At 36.3% G+C, this 16,283-nt stretch overlaps 1 pseudogene; it reads left to right on the forward strand.

The window, feature by feature from the left end:
• Positions 1-337: 337 nt before the first annotated feature.
• On the forward strand, positions 338-1,581 carry LOC101563861 (annotated as a pseudogene).
• The last annotated feature ends 14,702 nt before the right edge of the window (positions 1,582-16,283 follow it).

The raw sequence follows: 16,283 nt of genomic DNA on the forward strand, positions 1-16,283 counted from the left end.
TCTACTTTTATTATGTTATAAGATGATTTCAACATAATTTGGTTCTATGAACACCTTATCCCAAAAGTTATGATGATAATTATAATGACAGTCTAAAGACTATCACATTATAGTTTTCTTAATTTTCACTGAAATAAAAAATATGCATATGTTGATAACCAGTTACAACCCTTTGGTAATGAACAAAAATAATATGGAAATTTCATATATCAACATTTGAGATAACTTTTTATGTGAGGATTTTCTAATTTTCAAATTTGTGATGTTACTACACTTGGAAACACAGTTTAAACTGCTTTAAAAACTTCTGTGTGGGTGGCCTTCTCCTCTCCCCACCATGGTTTGTGCTCATCCTCTGATATCCATGTACTCCAAAAAGGTGGAGTCACCTGGCAAAAATGTCACCTTGCCTGCTGTGTTCAAGGCTCCCATTCAAGCAGATAGTGTGAATTTTGTTCACGCCAACTTGCAGAAAAACTACTGACAGCCGTATGCTGTCAACAAGTTAGCAGGTCATCAGACCAGTGCCTACCTTAGAGGACTGGAAGAGCTGTGGCTCAAATTCCCAGAGTTCATGGTGGTAGAACCCACAGTTCTGGAAAACGTGCCTTTGGCAATATGTGTCGGGGAGGCCACATGTTTGTACCCACCAAAATCTGGCACCGTTGGCACCACAGAGTGAACACAACCCAGAAGAGGTATGTCATCTGCTTGGCCTTGGCCACCTTGTCCTTGCCAGCGCTGGTCATGTCCAAAGGTCATCGAGCTGAGGAAGTTCCTGAACTTCCTTTGGTGGCGGAAGATAAAGTTGAAGGTTACAAGAAGACTAACGTGGTAGTTTTGCTTCTGAAGAAACTTAAGGCTTGGAATGATATCAGAAAGGTCTATGCCTCTCAGCAAATGAGAGCTAGCAAGGGCAAAATGAGGAACCATTGTCACATTCGGCGCAAGGGACTTTGCATCATCTATGATGAAGACAATGCCATCATCAAGGCCTTCAGAAATATCCCGGACATTACTCTGCTCAATGTAAGCAAACTGAATATTTTGAAACTTGCTCCTTGTGGGCATGTGGGGCATTTCTGCGTTTGGACTGAAAATGCTTTCCAGAAGTTAGATGAGCTGTATGGCACTTAGTGAAAAGCTGCTACCTCAAGAGTCACCATAACCTGCCTATGTGCAAGATGATCAATAAAGATCTAAGCAGAATCTTGAAGAGTCCAGAGATTCAAAGAGCCCTCCAAACACTATGCAATAAAATTCATTGTAGAGTCTTGAAGAAGAATCCTCTGAAGAAGCTGAGAATCATGCTGAAGCTTAACCCATATGCAAAGGCCACGTGCTGGAATACTGTTCTTCACCAGGCCAGGAATCACAAGATCCATATGACTAAAGCAGCTGCATGGGCAACCAAATTGGAAGAGAAGGAATCTGCCAGCAAGAAGCCTGTGGAAGAGAAAAAAAAGGAAGAGATCTTCTGGTCCCAAGAAGCCTGTGAAGAAGCCTTTGAGGAAAAAGACTTAAATTCCCAAGAAACCCGCAGAAAAGAGACCTGTTGTAGAAAGGAAGCTTGCTGCATAAACTTGCAAAATCTCTATCCCATACAAGTGCCCTAAATTTTCACAGCTTATTTTGAATAAAGACCGAGTCAAAGAGGCAATAAGGAAAAGAAAAAAAGACCTCTGTGTGATTGTTCAGCTGAGCTATTTCAATTCACGAATACCCTGACCCATTTGTAGGCACATATGGCCAAACCAAGTAATGCAAGAGTTTTGCTTGTGAGGATACCACCTATTTCATTATGACGTATAGTATTTTCTCTTTCTAGCCAGGATACATGCAAGCCATAGATGGTGGAACCAATATGAAGGGAAAGAGGATCTCAAACTCCAAATTCAGGGAAGTGAACAGTATGATTCTTTTCAGCTACTTACATTATTCAGACCTCCTGCAAGTGGGATACCAACAACATAACACTCTATCTTTAACGTGATCAAAAACAGGGTGACTGGTTTAACTAAATTAGTAGGTGGAAATTATTAGACTTGAGTTCTATTAAATGATTTTTCAAAGCACATGTTGTGCAGTTTTTTGCTGGTAGAGAACTTGTTGATACTGACTGATTCTGCTGCCATGACATATAATGCAAAGGAAAATAATTTTTTTCTAAGACATGGAAACCTCCTTCTCATGTTTTGGTAGAGGATAACACAGGTAGAAGTCAGATATTCCAGTGATAGGATAAATTGTCTATACCTATACTTTAAAGGAGAAGAGATTTATTCTGGCCCAAAGATACAAATGTTTTAATCTGTGGTTAGCTGGCTTCAAGACAGAAATGTGGAGGAAGGGCTTGGGAGGAGAAAGCCACATAATCTACAGCATCCATGAAGCAGAGAACAGGGAGAGAGCAAGGGAAGAAGACAAAAGTGATCAAATTCAAACCTCCAAGCCACATCTCCACGATGCACCAAGCCACAACCAGAAGTGTAGTTTACCAATATTATCATCCACGTCCATCAAGTTGACAATAAAACTTAGTCATTGCGATAGATTACCTCTCCATTTGTTGGTGACTGAACTTTCTCCTAACTTCACCCTAGACCATTCATCCTTGTTGTATAGCATAACAAAAAAAGAAGAAAAGAAACCACATGAGAAACCAAAATAGTGAAACCAAAATTTTGAGATACCTGAATTGGTTATCACTGAATTAAGCGCTTACTAGCCTGAAAGTGTATCAAATGTCTTTTAGCCTCAGTCTGAGCATCTGTGCAATTGTGACATATGACGGCTCACAACAGTTTTGGTGCACATTAAATGAGATAATAGATGTGACAAACTTGTATGCCTATATGTATTGATAAGTAAAATAATGCTATTTTTAATATTGTTTACTTTGAGTAAACAGTGAGTCTTACTTTGAGTTTTCAGTGAGTTTTGAGAGAGCATGGAGCATTCCATATAGCTCAAAAATGGAATGTACTAACAATAATACCTTAAGAAATCTATTTTGGACAATAATTTAAAAAGTTTTTAAAATAACATGATATACTATGTATATATAATAATTCTCTGCAATGCATAGATTTATTTTATTTTAAGGTATTTGGTTGTTACAGGGTCTCACTATGTAACTTGGACTCACAATGTTCCTCCTGTTTTCCACCTCACCAGCACTGGGATTATAAGTACACACCACTACACCCAGACTCTGTGGCCAGCTCAGCCCATGCTGGGGATGAATCTCGCATGGCATATGGTGCCAGGGATCAAACTGCAGTCCCTGCACTTGCCTAAGCAGGTGCCTTAGTCCACTGAGGTATCTCACCAACCCTGATGAATGGACTTATTATGCATCTCCAAATGTACTCATATTTTTATTTGCAAAGTATTTCATTTGATTGTATTAAAAAAACAGGAAAGCAAACGTGCTAAAAAGTTGCTATCATATAAAATCTAGAGGAAAACATTCACTCTATAAAACAATGAACTCCAATTACACATATTGAGGAAAAAGATAGATTGATTTCCTTAGGAAAATAATTTTGTAAATCAATACTTCATCAAATAACAAGCTTATGATAATTGTGTAATCAAGAGTGCCTGATGAAATGACTTCTCATATTTTTAATGTATGAAGTAGTTCTCTTTAGAAAAAGAGATGAGTAAAATGCGTGCTCATATAGCTGCTAGGATCAATAGAATTTAGCGGTAAATTTTAAATAACTATTAGCATTTTACAAAAGAGGAATGAAATCAAGGTCCAATTTTGTACCTTATATTTTTACTTTTTCAGCTGATATCACTGTGACTATACCAAAACATCTTAGTAAATGTCTCCTAATACACCAGCACACTCATGGCCTTCATCACAAGTACTGTGTATGCCCAGGAATGTGCATAACCACTGACATACAACAGAGATCACAGAAGATATGACTGGTGTCCCTTATAGCTCACGTTATAAAGGGAATAGAAAGATTCCATCATATTCTTCAATAATTCCATGGCAATGGTTAGCCAAAACTGCTACTCTGTATCATATGGTTCCACCAAAGAAGGCCTTATTCTGTCTCCTTTCAAGTTTGTCTTCATTTCAGAAGCAATAACACTAATTTTTTATACCATAACTATTTTATAAAAGTCTGAATAGATGCAGAAAAAGCCTTCCAGGAAATTCAAATCCACTCATGATAAAAACTGAAGGATATAATTAAAAGACTATGTCTCAATATGAAGAAAACCTTCACAAACCTACTAACATCATTTTAAATGGGAAAAAACTGAAAGATTTAATCCTAAAATGAGGGAGAACGATGTCCTCTACCACTACTCATGTCCAATATACTACTCAAAACATTAGCCAGAGCAAGCAAACAAGAGAAAGAAATAAAAAGGGACATACACAGGAAAGAAAAAAAGTCAAAGTATTGCTATTTACAGATGACGTGAACCTTTACATATAAGAGTCCAAAATTTCATTGAGGAACTCACAATATCATTTTAAACAAAGATTAAAGAATAAAACAATAAAGAAAATACATAATAGTGTAAGACCTATGGAAGTCTTATTTTACTTAATGAAAATAGATCCTTTTTCTGCTTTTCACCATCAGAATATTAAGAGCTGATAAAAATCCAAGAATCTACAGGAAATGGCCAAACAGTTCTGTTTGGAACATTTCTCATAAAGAATTCAAAATATAGACAACGAACAACAAAGATTTAGGCTTATTACTAAATTGCTTTCTATATTTTCCATCTGCCCATGCTGAGAAGTACACATCACATCAAAGTTCACGCCAGCTTATTACATGCACTGCTATGCTCAGAGCTTAGTGACCTTGTTTGACTTGGGACACTTACTGGCATATTATAAGCATTTGTTTACATGCTTTATATAAATTATCACTTTGGTTTGTGAAATTCATTAGTGATTGGTGACTAAGTAAACTGGGACTGTTTGCATTCATCTAGACACTTGAAAGTATCACTTGAGACAGCAGTCATGCCATATATCAAGCAAAATGTCTCAAATAGCTGTTATTACAGTTGTATATTGAAACTCCATGGCAGTTTGTTGAATGAAACATGCAAAGGAGTATTTTCAGGAGAAATGTACAAAAGCATAAAGTATCCCAGGCGAGGTGGATGCAGTTTACTGCCATTGAATTGGACCCTCTTCTCTCAGCTTTGTGTAATTTGCCTGTTTGCTAATGAGTCTCCCTAGATCATCATTCACTGTATTGATTATATCATAACAAAGACAAAGTACTTGTTACTTGATGTGTTATGTAGGAAACTTTCAATATTTATCTATTTTTATAATTCATCACATATTTTGACTGACTACAATTATTGATCCAGAGAACAATGAACCTAATTTTTCTCTTGCATAATAAATCTATCCCCTGAACACATTTTTGTTTCCAATGTTAAACAATTCTATAATTCTATTTAATATTTTCTCTTAAATTAATAGATTCAAATGCATTCACAGCCAAGATGTGTGTTAACTTGAATGTTTTATGATTTACATAGTTTTATAGCTTCAGTAAAACAAAATCACCTCCAATATAATTTTTTAGGCATTATTTTCAGAATCTATCAACTCAAGTTTTATCTACATTTTTACTTATATATATTATTTGATATGGATATAAACAGAATCTTAGTTTTATGTTATCTTATTGATACAGAAAGAAAATATTCCCATATATTATTATTATTTATAATTAATTGATTCTCTAAAGTAGGGGATATAAATAATAGTTTTATGTTAGCAAAAATTGGAAAGATAAACTAATTATGAGTTTATCAATTAGCTCAATTCTCATCAGTAAAACAAAGTTATTAATAATAACTTACTCATAAAATATTTATAATAAAAGGTAAATTTTAGTAAAATAACATGAATTAAAGATTTTAATAAGAAATGAAATGTTATAAAGTATAAACTTCAAAAAATATTTGTTCCAATATTTAATATAATATTTAATATAAGGCAAGTTCTTTTCTGTAAAAGTCCATACAGATAATGCTTTAAGTTTTGGGAATCATATACATATATTTTTGTTTTCTCTAGTTATATTTTAAATAATGTAAAAATATTCTTAGCCTTTAGGTAGTGAAACTTAACCTGAGTATACTTTAAATATAGTGTGCTGACCCTTCATCTACATTTATTCCTCATTACCTTGTTTATAAAACCCTGTTATTCTGAGTTCTTAAAATATTAAGCAAAACACAGTTGTATAACTTTTAAGGTCTTTATGTTTTTCAGCTTTTTTATATCCAAGGCAAAAAGAGAAAATCAGCTTACAGGATGTTTTCTTAACCAAGAACATCTGTTTACATAAGGAGAAAAAAAGTCTAATTCCCCAAAGAGACAAATCCTTAGAACTTGCTCTAAAGAAAATAAAATGATCATCAGCGAATCAATAGGTGGAGAACTCAGAGTGGAGATCTAAAGCCAAAACCTCGGGGGCCAGGGAGATGGGGGGCCAGGGAGATAGCTCAGTGAATAAGCACTTGCTTGGCAAGCACAAGATCCTGAGTTCAATCCATGGTACTGCAATAAATTAATTAATTAGTTAATTAATTAATTAAATGCAAAACTTCCACTCTTTTTTCAGTCTCCTTGCATTAGTTTAAAAACTATGCAGAATACTGAGCAGTGGAAGTCTATCCTCTCTAAAGGAAAGATGATTCCCTCCCTCATTCCTCCCTCTCTTCCTCTGCCTATTAGAACTGCTTGAACTTTTCTAAGAATTCACAGAGCTCTTAATAATAGCTAATCATCTATTTACTCTGTTTAATCTCTCTTTCTTTCTCATTTGTCTGTAGACTGAGTAAAAAGATAATCTAGACTTCTTCACCATAGGTCCATCAAATGCAATTTCTAATATGTCCTCATAACTTACAAGCAAGACAATGAAGATACTAAAAATATATCTTTATGATGAGATCAAGCTCATATTTTTACTGTCTGAACAAGTGATTATAAAATAATTTTCCAATTCTGCAAATAATTGGCCCTTCTATAGGGAATTAGTAGAGAAATTCAAAAGAAATGAGTTTCTTAGCATTGTCTTGGTGGCTGGATAAGATTGTCTTAGATCTAGACTAAAGAAGGTTAAAAACTATGCAGACAGGCACAATTCAAAATCCAAAGTGATCAAGCACAAAATTACACTAGTCATAGCTTAAAGAAAAACTTTTACACCTTCAGTGGAGGGGTGTGACGGAAACAAAAGTATTAGGAGCATTATAAAATGTTACGTACAGGACTGGAGAGATAGCTCAGCTGTCTAAGTACCTGCCTGGCAAGTGCAACAACCTGGGTTTGATCCCCAGTACTGCATGCTGTGCAGGCCTACCCCCAGCCAGAGCCAGCCACCCAAACCACATGTGGTGGTGCACACATGTAATCCCAGCACTGGGGAGGCTGAAACAAGAAGATCACTATGAGTCCATGCTGCATGCAGAGACCCCATACCAAATAAACAAAAGTTACATGCAATGAGGCTGCATAATATGTGTTTTAATTCAAGCTCTTTAGCATTTAAAATTTAAATGTAAATGTTCTATAGAGACCTTGAGTCAAAAAATTAAAAAATTTTAATCCTAGTTTTGCTCTAACCCTTATGAAGTCTTGCCATCTCTGACTGCAGTATCCTATCTGCTTCTGCTATGGCATGGTTTTTGAGCATGAAAAAGTAAAATAGACCCATCCAGATTTCTGATCAAAATAGGAGCTCAATCATTATTTTGTCATCTGAAAGCTCATGTAATAAGCACATTACCCACTGTAAAAAGAGAAATGATCACTTCTGTCTTGGAGGAGGGTGTGTCTAGGGAGAAGATGGGCAGTTGGTAGCTAGGAATCCTGCTTACCTATTTCTAGGAGTGATACCTGATGGACTCAGAAAAATCAATATTCAGTCTCTTTGATTCTCAGTTATTTAATTTACAAAATTAAGGAGGTTGACAAAACACACCTGGAAATTGAAATCCCTGATCTTCATATTAGTGTGGTCTAATACCTTCTGTGTGTGCAAAGAAAGGTTTTGCTGTTGCTGGGACACAACACCCAGCACCCGCTACTTAAAGGAGAGGTTCAATTTAGCTCTCAGTATGAGGGGATCCAGGACATGACCAGCCAGCTCCAGTGCAGGAACATCACAGCAAAAGTGTAAGGAAGCAAAACTGCAGATTTACGACCGCGGGGAAGCAGAGACCAGCAATAGTGCCAGAAAAAGCTGCAAGGAGTCTGACATGGACCTTCAAGGCCACATCTCTGTGAATGACCTCACATATCCAGAAGTGTGCCCCGCCAGTCTCCTCCGTGGCTCCCATGACAAGCAAGTTGACACAATCAAGCTTATCCATCACTGTTTTAATAATTCAAGGGCATGCTTCTCCCCTAGAATGGTTAATTAGTAAATTCCTCCAATGCAAATTGTTCAACTTCTCTGAACTTCAGTTATCTTTCTATTCTGCTTTCTTCTTGATATAGCTGATGTCATGTGCCATCACAGTTTAGCAAAACTATTATGCAGAATTTTGAAAAAATACAATAACATTGCATAGTATAGTGTAGTAGTTTCACAGTCCAATGGTTTATGATACATATGGTGAATCTCAAGACAAAACTCAGGGGTTTTTTGTTTGTTTTGTTTTTTCAGAACCAGGGATTGAACTCAGGCCCTTGCGCTTGCCAGGGAAGCACTTATTCCACTGAGCCATCTCCCTGGCCCCAAAACTCAGGTATTGACTCTAGACTTCTCCAGTGCCCTAACTTTTCTGTCACTGATTAAAAGGAAGCCACCCATCTCATCATTATGCAAAGAAACCTGTCACCTATAAGAGTCTAGCAATTGGTATGATTTTTGGGAAACTGGTATGTGGTATATAATTTCAGTTTTCTTAATATGCATCACAGATAGATTAAAACAATGCAATCCTGTGCTCAAATGAATTCTTACAATATTTGTCAACATAGTATTACAGAGGATGTTAAAAGTTTTGTAGCATAAATAGAGACAAAATTCAAGTTTATTCGCATTCCACAGCCTTACTGGATGATCATGGTAAAGAATATCCTAAGGAAAGGAGCCTTCTAGCTGTTCTAATGTTGGCCTTTTAGATATAAAAATAGTGCCTAAATAGATCTGGCACAAGCACCTCACCTTTACAATTGAGCAAACTGAGAACCCCTTGATTAGTAATTTACTAAAGCACTCATGAACGGTAAAACTGACATCCAAGATTCAGCTGCTTTTAGTCTAGGGAATCTCTGCTTTTCTTTCTTTTTTTTTCAGAACTAGGGATTGAACTCAGGCCCTTGCACTTGTCAGGGAAGTGCTCATTCCACTGAGCCATCTCCCTGGCCCTTAGGGAATCTCTTTAAGAGTTTAAAGACTGTGCTTTTCTATTGCATACAGAATGTCAGACGGTCCTTCAATAAAGCAATGCAGGGCCGGCCAAATAGCTCCGTGGATTAAAACTCCTGCAAGCAAGCCAAAGGATCAGAGATTCTCTCCCCAGGGCCTGCCATGCTGGCCTCACCCCTGAAGCACACTGAGACAGCAATTGAGACTGGGAGTGGTGGCGCGCACCTGTAATCCCAGCACTTGGGAGGCTGTAAACAGGCGGATCACTATGAGTCCGATCTAGTAGTGAGACCCTGAACGCCCTGTAGACCTTCCCCAAAATACAAAAAGAAAAAAGCAGTGCAGGGCCATACCAGTAAAGCATCACCTGTGCGGCCAACAAAATAGGAAGTCTCTGGCCTTGATGTGCATTAAAACAATGTTATAATAAGCAATTATTTCACAATTATTTTTCCTTCATTTCAAGGACTTGCAACTATAATTACTGTCAGAGGGCCAATAATTAAATATATAAATACTATCTACTCAACATCTTTTGTTATTATTTTTCTATTTTAGTCAACTCTTGAAATTAAATTCCTTGGATCACCCACTGTTCTTTAGATGTAAAGGCAACTGGAGAAAGTTTGATAAAACAGGCTTGATAAAACCAAGATTCGGGGAGAATTGCATGGCTTATCTTGGATACACAAGTATCAGAACTCATTTTTCATTTTTTCCAGAGGTGTCTGAGCACAAACACACATCAACCTTCATTCAGATGTTACTGATGTTCCCTCGAGGGTTATGACACAAATTTGGCAATCAGTAGGAAGTTGGCAATTTCAGGACCTGCAATGTTGCAGCTGTGAATCTCAGTGGCAGCTAATGGAGCTATTAGGAATAGGAAAAATTACACCCATCGATACTAGCATTAGACTAAAATCTATTTCTTGGTTAATATCATTGATGTATGTATCTCCATATACCCATTTTATGAAACTAGAGCATTTCTTATACAGCATCAGCACTTATTTGTTAAGAAAGCTAAGGAATTTCTTAATTCATTCTAAAAAACATTAAGGGAAGAATATATTGCAGGAGTAGCTAGTATTACTAGAATTCACTTCTGCTTTTTAAGATGATGAAAAGAATAAAACTAAAATAATTTTGTATGATTATTCACATTAGTGACAAGTGGACACCTGGCACCTATTCCTAGTGTACATTTCTCCTCTAGCTTTCACTGTATAACTCATGCAGATTCTCTGAGACTCGATATTCCCATCAATGAGGTGAAGAGCTATTTTGAGCAGATTTACAAAGCCTGCTGATTCTTTCTTTCTAAATGTATAGAAGTGTGGAGTAAAGAAGATAAACAGAAACTTCTGTATTCTTATAAATGCCCGGAAGATAAACATTCTTTTTTCTGACCTACAGCCTTAAAAATGAATCAAAGCCCATCATCAATTTGTAGAACTGGTTGGTATGGGAGTGTGTTATTTTCACTATCAATTTTAATTTCTACATTTGCTGCATCTTATGTTTGCCTGGCCCTCTATGCATTCCATTTCTACTACCTAAACAGAAGGAAGATTGTAGAAGACTAAAATATTATTTTAAAAATGTAGTGGAGTTCAAATGAATTCAATTGAACCCTGTCAAATTCTTGCCTCTCCAAATATGAAGCTCTTTTGAATTCAAAACCTTCCACTTCAGTAACAGTCTCATTTAATTCCACAGCCCTCAGATGAACAGTATTTTACCACCATGATTATTCAAGTTTCAATTTTATTTTATATCTATTTCTTGCCAATGCCAGGAACAGGCACTTCCACTCTGGTTGTTACTGTTACTGATGGTCCTTGGAGTTCAACAATGTATGGTCACTCCCACAGATCACTGGAGTTGTCTATCCATCCAACTTTATGAGCTCTGTAGCCACCTTTGTACAAAGTCCTAGCGAAGTGATAAATGACTTCGAGTTTGTCTGTTGAGTACTTTGGTTTTATATTCTCAACTACAGATTTCCAGATTTTCCTCCTTTTATAGAAAGAATGTGTCACTTTTCTTCTTGTCAGTCCCTGTGTTTACAGTGCTACCTACTACAAGTTAATGTGCAGAGGCAAGAAAGAAATACTGGTTAGATGTAGCAAACTTCAAATGAAGTTCATATTCTGTTTCTGGCCTAACTCCCCCAAGAAACACCATTGAATTATGAAACACTGTTCTCTCTCATGTTCTTTTTAAATTTTTATCTTCTATTAACTGCCTGGAGAATTTAGGTCATTGGAGACATTAAGGCTACATAGTGGTCTTTTCTTTTTTTCTCACTCTTTTTCTTTTGCAGAAATGCCTAGAGGAGAAATACTCTTTGTCTTGACCCACTGTACCCTGATTTCACATTTGACTGCAAATGCAACCATCTCCCAAAACGTTGTAATCTTAAGTATCACTCCCAGATACTATATGCATCTCTCTCTATAAAATAGTATAGGTCGTATTTTAATTTTTTACAACACATCTGTATTTTTCCAGACACACTGCCAAACTCTGGACACATTATGCACAAAGGTGAAAATGCTACCTAGAGATATCTAACTTATTGTTGGGCTATAAAATTATTGTTTCGAGAAAACTTCACACTAGATGATATTGTCCAGAGAATTTAACAATTCTTAGAGAATCTGACAAGTTCCAAATGACGACTCCAGGGAATTCATTTGCCCCCTAAGGGCAGAGATACTGAAAGAGGTACAAGAGGTTAATGCGACTATGGTTGATTTCCTTCACTCAGTTCCAATTAAAAGTATGGCTATAAAAACCCTGGCACAACTATTAACATCTAATGACTACAGGAGAATGATAATTTACAGCAAGTTTTAGGTTTTGGCACTTTTTCCTTTTGAAGGATAGCAACGTTTAAAAATGTGAAGTTCTTAGATACAAAATGGAGATAACATAAACAGTTTTATGGTTAAGTTAACCCACGGAGATAGATCACACTGAAATGTACTGTATATTTCTGTCGAACTTTACTAAGTAACCGATAATTATTTTTAGCAAGATACATTTTTCTAATTGAACTGAATTTTCTGATTATACATTTATCGCACAGCCACCATGGGCTAGATTCTTTGGGAAGAGGAAAATTTGAACTTTAAAATTAAACAATTCCAATTTTCCAGTGATTCAGAGTCTAGCGATGCAAGTAAATGTTTTTCCAATGAAAATCACCTTCTCAGCCCTCCAAGCCACACCCCTGTACTGTGTGCTGGGCACTATAAAGATTCTCTTCTGCTCCTGAGGATCTCTCCCGTTATAAGAGTGCGCCTTTGGGATAGTCCTAACAATAAGGGCACCAACCAATTTTAGTAAGTCAGTGAAAGCTTCTAGAAGTTTTATCTAGTATGGACTGAAAGCAAATGTATGACTTTCTTCCTCCACTCACCTATTGTAAAATGTCTAGAGAACAGGCTGTTAATGAAAAGCCCTTGAATGGAGAGACAGGAAAGGAAATGCCTTCTAACACAGCGAAACTGCTCAGAAGTCTGCGATTTTTGCAGACTAACCAAAAGTCTGTTGTTACAGCCACATAACTTGTGAAGTGGAGTTGGGGACTGTAGTAGAAGAGGCTTTGAATGCCAGCCTAAGCAGGCATCAGTCTGATTGAAGAGCCTGAGACAGAAAGAAAAGCAATCATTCCCTTTTGAGAACAGATGTGATCAGAGCAATAAGAGCCTGTATATTTTGTTCACGTGCTTTTTAGTTAACCTGGAGACCAGAATGCTCCTCAAAGTTTCACAGAGCACAGAGTGAAGCTAAAAGGCCTGATATAAATACATATGATGATCCTCCTGTGAAGAAGGAGAAATCAAGAACAAAATATATTTCTATGAGGAGTTACGTTTGACTCAACACATGCAAATCTACTTTAATGAGACATATAGATAGGGGACAGAGGGAAGGGAACTAGACCAACATGATTGTTTGGAGTTAAAAATAATATTTTGCTGGACAAAATGTATCAAAATAGGCTCCTTTTCTGATACTAAATTATACTTGAGGACACACATACTCTATTCAGAGAGGAGATCAATGCCATTCTCACTGGCTTTGTTAAAATGGGCAATTTAACCTTCATGTTCTTTTATTGATAAAACGTGATTTTGAGCAATAGCATCATTTAATCAAGGGTTTGGAGACTAGATGATGCTGTCCAAAAAATGTGACAATTCTTGGAGAATTTCACAAGTCTTAAATGACTTCTTGAGAGAAAGCATTGGTCCCTAAGAGCAAAGATACTGAAAAAAGTTTAACTAAGGACAGTGTCTGTTTGAGCCCTCCAGAAAGGAGGTAGCAATAAATTAATAAGCTTGGCTGCTTCTTGAAGATGAAAGAGGGATCTTCAGTGGGGAGAGCCACCTGTCTGTACCATGGAAGGACAGAGGCAATGAAGGCAGAGCCTCAGAGGACGGTGTGGCTCTGAGCACACCTTGGCCAATTCCCTGGGGATCCTGGTACAAAGAAGCAGTAGGCAGAAAGGCCCAAGCTCTAGCCCCACACTGTGCTCACTTCCTGGATGGGAGCTGTACTAACAGACATGACTAAGACTAAAGCGTAGGGTGGATTCTCTAGTAGGGGCTATCAGCTGACTGCCCTCCTCAGTACAAGGCCATGCCAGTTATCATCATTAACCACAAAACTGGAATCAAACTAAATTGCACACAAACACTCAGAATCAAAATCAAAGGGTTTCCTAAAACTTATCTGCATAGTTTTGAATGCACATTTACATTCCTTCCAGCTCATTTTTAAATTATATTATTCAATAAGTGAATTATGTATTTACTATTCTATTAGATTAAATATTTCATCTTCTACTTTCTCCTTTATGACTTTCATTTCCAAGACCTCTCCTAAATATTCATAACAATTTTCTCCCTAGTACCTCATTTAGGTAATGTATTATTTTGTGCTTTGCAATGTTTTGATTTGTACATATGATATATCTGTACTTCTCAGCTATCAATTCTATGAAAGGATAATCCAGTTCAAAAGTATTGCTCTAGTCCTCACCAACCTCTACAGAGCTTTTGGCCCACAATAGAAGCTCAGTAAACATCTGTTGAAAAGAATACTGGTTATTATTTTTCCAGAGTTGTGATCTTCCTTCTCTCTATCCTACTGCTCACAGCAATAAATCATGTTAACCAGGTTTTAGTGAGAGAGAGAGAGAGAGAGAGAGAGAGAGAGAGAGAGAGAGTGTAGACAATATGTATTGAGATAGCTACCCCTAAATAAAACATTTAAACTTTTGGAGAATTCTACCACAGATATATAGGCATGCATATTTTAAATCCCCAGCACTAGACCACAATTCTTTTCCATATTTTGTGCATTTAGAAATCATGATATTTTATGAAAAATGGAATATGAATTACTCTCCAAAATAAAGACAATAAAGACTTCCATTATGAATTTCTCATTATGGAAAGTAAAATGTGGATCCTCCATAGCACTCTCATTTTATAATACATGCCTATACTTCTATGAAGTGAAATATGTTGGAGAAGAAGCTCGGTGAAAATTGAAATGACTGTCTTGCTAAACAGCTAATTGGGCAGAAGTGACTATGGCCACATGCATACAAATCTATCAGGAGCTTGTTACATCTACATATGGGTGTTTAGTTGTGACTTTAATTACCAATACTACATTTAGAAAATCGTCCTGTCCTTTTGCCTCCAAGTAAATAGATCTTCTTCAATGCTATAGAAAATAAATCAATCCACCAAGGTCTTTAATCATCAAATGAGCTCTTTGATCACTGACTTTCTTCCAAAAATGGCAGGCATTCCCTACACAAGCAAAGGATCTTAATCAAATAATTTGTACCAAAACTTTTATTTCCTGTGGGTGGAAACTCCCCTCTATTTCTACTAGGATTATAAGATTCGAATGCTCACCTCATTTAAGTCTACTACATTCTTTACAATTACTGAGAAGGAAGAAAATACTATCAGAGTATGTTTAAATGTGTGAAGGCGAATTTTCTTTCATTTCTATAAAGTTTCTGCTCTGGAACTATGAGCGCTCATCAGAAAAGAAACCCACAATGGGAAATTGCAAAGCAAGAAAAGCTTTTATTTTCACCTCGAAGATCGTTTAGTTATGCCTTCTGCTATTATTCGCAGAAAAGGGAAAGGGTTGAGCTGACACAGGTTCCGTAATGCAGACATTATCCCAGAGATTAGATCTTGTAACACCCAGTAGTTTAAGCACATTCTAATGACAATGAAACTGCATTTTGTAATATTTCTTGAATAATAGGAAGAAAAATAAATTCTCAGGTCCTTGATTCTAGTGTTGTAATGAAATGTCACACAGAGAAATAGCCATTTCATTAAATGAGAAGTTGCATTGAATTCTTTTCCAGAAAGATTATAATTCTTTATCTATTATCACAATGTACCAAACACAATTTAAAGTGACATTATAATATACACTAATCTAATAACTCTCATTTCTTTACCATAAGAACTTTAACAAGCAACTTTCTCTTTCTAAGCAAACGAATTCTTGTAATTAGAAATAGGATGAAGTTTAAGAATATTTGGGTTCCTTTGCTATCTAGAGACTATTTACTCCAGGAAGAAAGTGAGCAGAGGCTCCCACTCTGGAAAGGGTAGGGACTGAAAACTGGACAATTCTCACTCTACCACTCACTACCTGTATCATGTCCATGTCAGGAATATTAATGAGTGTCTAGATCTCTATAAAATACATAAAATTCTGCACCTGCATTATTAATTATTCAATAGTTATTAAGTATAGATAATTGTTGACACACCAATACAAAATAAATATTTCATTCATTGAGCATTTCCTCCACACATTTTTCTT

Source organism: Octodon degus, unplaced genomic scaffold (assembly GCF_000260255.1).
Source record: "Octodon degus isolate 3935 unplaced genomic scaffold, OctDeg1.0 scaffold00011, whole genome shotgun sequence".
In the NCBI taxonomy this organism is placed as follows: Eukaryota; Metazoa; Chordata; class Mammalia; order Rodentia; family Octodontidae; genus Octodon; species Octodon degus.